The 3,793-nt window shown below is 38.8% G+C and overlaps 1 pseudogene; it reads left to right on the forward strand.

Moving 5' to 3' along the window:
* The first annotated feature begins 2,397 nt into the window (after window positions 1–2,397).
* On the forward strand, window positions 2,398–3,480 carry LOC131153736 (UBP1-associated protein 2C-like; annotated as a pseudogene).
* The last annotated feature ends 313 nt before the right edge of the window (window positions 3,481–3,793 follow it).

Consider the following 3,793-nt stretch of genomic DNA (forward strand, 5'->3'; position numbering starts at 1 on the left):
AGGAGTTTGGGGTTTGATTTTGAAGTAATTAAGGACTTTGAACTTTGAAGATTTTGCTTTAAGATTCCGAGTTTAGACATTCAAGGGACTTGTGAATTAAACCCTCTCACAAACTCAAATTCATAATTTTCAAATGAGCATCTTCATCACAATGTTCAACAAATTGATTTGATTTTTAAACCCACTTAATTATGCATTTTACAGCATGCTGTTAATCAATCATTCAGACAAAACTAGACATTTTCAATCAGAAAAAAAAAAAAAAATAAAATAAAAAATGGGGTGGGATACCTTCCTCTGCTCAAAATCTTAGTCTAATTTCCTTTTGTTGCCCTGTGAAACTTGCTTTAAAATCTTTGTATTGTTCTTTCTTTGCTATCTCCCATAAGCTCCTTACTTCTTCTTTCTTCTCTGAGAAGCCTTTGCTTCTCCTTCTTTCCTTCTTGGCAGAGTCCTGCCCCTTCTTTCAATCTCTCTACCTCACTCTTTTGTCTTTTTTTTCTTTGTATGAGAAATCAATTATCTTCTTTCTTCTTCTCTTCATGAAGCTCCTATTTATAGGCCAAGGAACAAGCAAGGAAAGACCCTGATTGACCCTCCATTTAATGAAGGGGGGATAGCCAATTGGGGGTGATTGATCGATTGACTATTTGATTTTTAGGCAATTGAGAGTGATTGATTTTTTAGACAATTGGGATTGATTGATTGTTGACTTTTTTTTTATTTTTTTATTCATTAATACTATGGACTTACAAATTTAAAAATAGCCCAACATAGGCTTTGTGCTGGTAAAATCCAATGATATACCCCAAAAATATCCTCATTAAATAGGAAGACCGTAATTTGACCCCACTCATTATAACGACTTCCATAAACATGAGATAAGACCAAAGCATTCATTAATGGGGCAATTACAAAGTCACCTAAGTCAAGGCTCTTAAAGGTTAAAGCAATTCATGAATGCGCAATAATGCACCCATTAAAACCATATATAAGGTCAAACTCCACAAGTATAAAAGGAGACCCAGAGAAGAGGTAAAGGCATCTAATTTCATACCCATTCTTGTATTATTGCGAAAAACCTCTCGAGCAAGTCCCTTACTTAGGGATCGGAGTGATCCCTCAGGGTACGCCTTGGGTCCTCCAAGCCATCCTTATTTGTTTTTTTTCAGGTGATCGTGATCAAGGAACAATTCGTGAAGGTCGTTCGATTTTTGGCAGCAACAGTTGGCGCCATCTATGGGAAATTCTTAAGAGGTTTTCTTTTTCAATCCTTGATCACGAAAGGTAATAGCATTTGGTTCAACCTTTGCTTTTTTCATTTCACGAAACAGTTCAATTGCTTCGTTAGCTTTTCCATGACTTGCAAACCTCCAATCATGGTACTCCAAGAAATCACATCTCTTTGAGACATTTGATCAAAGACCTAGAAGGCTTGATTTATGCTTCCAAATTTTGCATACATTTCAATGAGTGCATTGCAAATGCAAGTCTTCTTCAAAAACCTATTTTTATCTGGGTAAATGTGAATCCATTTCCCTAGTTCAAGAGCTAGGTGCGCACAAGTAGGGAAGACAACAACAATGCTAATATCATCAGGTTTAATACCAACCTTTTGCCCTTGCCGAAAAACACCTTAGGCATCGACATAGCACCCAATTCTGGCACACCAAGATATCATTGATGTCCAAGAACAACTGTCTAATTGGGCATCTCGTCAAAGATTGATTTTTCCCTACGCAACTGACCCAATATGGCATGCCCAGAAATGAGATTGTTCCATGAAATTGCATCTCTGTCAATCATATCTTTGAGCATTTTGTGTGCCTCTATTAAATTATCAAATTTTGCGTACATATCTATAAGTGGATTCTCTGTCACACTTCGATTTTGGCCTAAACGTTCAGATATGACCATGGACTTGCTTACCCAGATCTTAACGTAGAAGCGCAGAGCATGACTTTACTACAAATGGGAATTTGAATTTGTCTGGGAATACAAGATTTTCGGCTTCTTTTTGGCTTGGCAAAGTTTCCACTCCATCATCTTTGCGTAATGCATACATTGTTTTTTTCTAAAATAATAAATATTTAAAGGGCCCTGATCAATTGTGGTTGTTCTAATGTCATCAATTATCTCTTTGGAGAAATAGATCTGACATGTTGCAATGCAAATCTCTCTCTCCAATTTACATTATGTTTACTACAAGCCATTGAAATGTCATTGTTTTCAATGGTAGTGGCGGTATGGATTCCTAAGAAAATCAAAGGAGTGAAAACTGAAAAAACAAGAATCGCCATAGTTTAGAAACAAGGGGAGTGGTGATGATATCTCCTAAAGTGATGACGAGAACAAGGTGATGAGTAGTGAAAGATCGATGAGAATAGCATTGTAAAAATGGACGTAGATGCTAGATCCAATCTTATACCAAAAGATGCTCGCAAGATTATCAAGCCCTTCACTCATGAGCAGCTCATTGAAATTGTCCGAAACGCTGCCATCCGACACCTAGACATACTCGATGCCATCTAACCCATCACCGATCGAGACCCCACCCAATACAAGCTCTTCATTTTCGGCCTCAGATGGGACACCACCACTGAGAACCTCCACAATCTCAAGAACAAGGTGATGAGAAGCAAAAGATCTATGAGAACGACTTTGTACAAATGGATGTAGACACCGGATCTAGTCTCACCTCAGAAGACACTCGCAAGATTATTGAGCCCTTCAATCACGAGCAGCTCATCGAGATCATTTGAAACACCATCATCTGACACCTAGACATACTCGATGTCATCCGATCCATCTTCGATTGGGACCCTACCCAACGCAAGCTCTTCATTCGCGGCCTTAGATGGGACACCACCATCGAGAACCTTCGCAATCTCTTCTCCACCTACAGTGACCTCAAAGAATCCTTCTTGATCCTTGATAAGGTCATCGGGAAAAGTAAAGGATACTAGTTTGTCACGTTCAAGCACGTTGATAGCGCTTTGCTCGCATTGAAGGAGCCAAGTAAGAAAATTGATGGACGAATGATCGTGACCCAGCTTGCAGTATTGGGAAATTCCAGGTTTAATACGAATCCAACTGTGATTGATGTTTCCATACAAAAAATTTAAGTAGCCAATGTGCCAACTAATATGCAAGTGGATAGGCTATTTGCACACTTCTCCTTCTATTGGGAGATAGAAGAAGGTCCCTTGGGTTTTGACAAATAGACAGGCACGTCAAGAGGGTTTGCCCTGTTCGTGTACAAGACAGCTGAGACAACGAGGGCTTCACTGGTTAATCCAGCCAAGATTTGATGGGCACCAGCTCATGTGCAAATTGGCTATTGAAGTAACAAAGGGAAAGCTAGGGATGTCTGGGGGAGTTCATGGCCCTGCAGGAGGAAAGGTGCACAAATGTACTGAAGTGTTGGGTCAATCATCATTTCCTAATTCTCATGGTATGGAATTTTCTCCTTCAAGCTAGTTTCTTTTAGGAAGAACCTATTTTTTTACGTTAGACTTGCATACAATCAAAGCCATGATGAAGTAAATATTATAATTTTCGTGAAAAGATGAAAATGATATTGTGGAACCCACAACAAGTTGTTTGGAGTCGGCTTTTATTTTGATTAAATAATAAATAATGGGAGCAACTTGGCTTATCATTTTAAAATCACAGTAAGATTCTCTGATGATTTAAGGGTAGCGCGGCTAGAACTCCTATGCGGCTCGGACAATGCCGAGGAGATGGATATTTTCCAAAGGACACTTAAAAGACTTCAAACCTTGAAAACCAA

Source organism: Malania oleifera, chromosome 4 (assembly GCF_029873635.1).
Source record: "Malania oleifera isolate guangnan ecotype guangnan chromosome 4, ASM2987363v1, whole genome shotgun sequence".
NCBI classification, from domain to species: Eukaryota; Viridiplantae; Streptophyta; class Magnoliopsida; order Santalales; family Ximeniaceae; genus Malania; species Malania oleifera.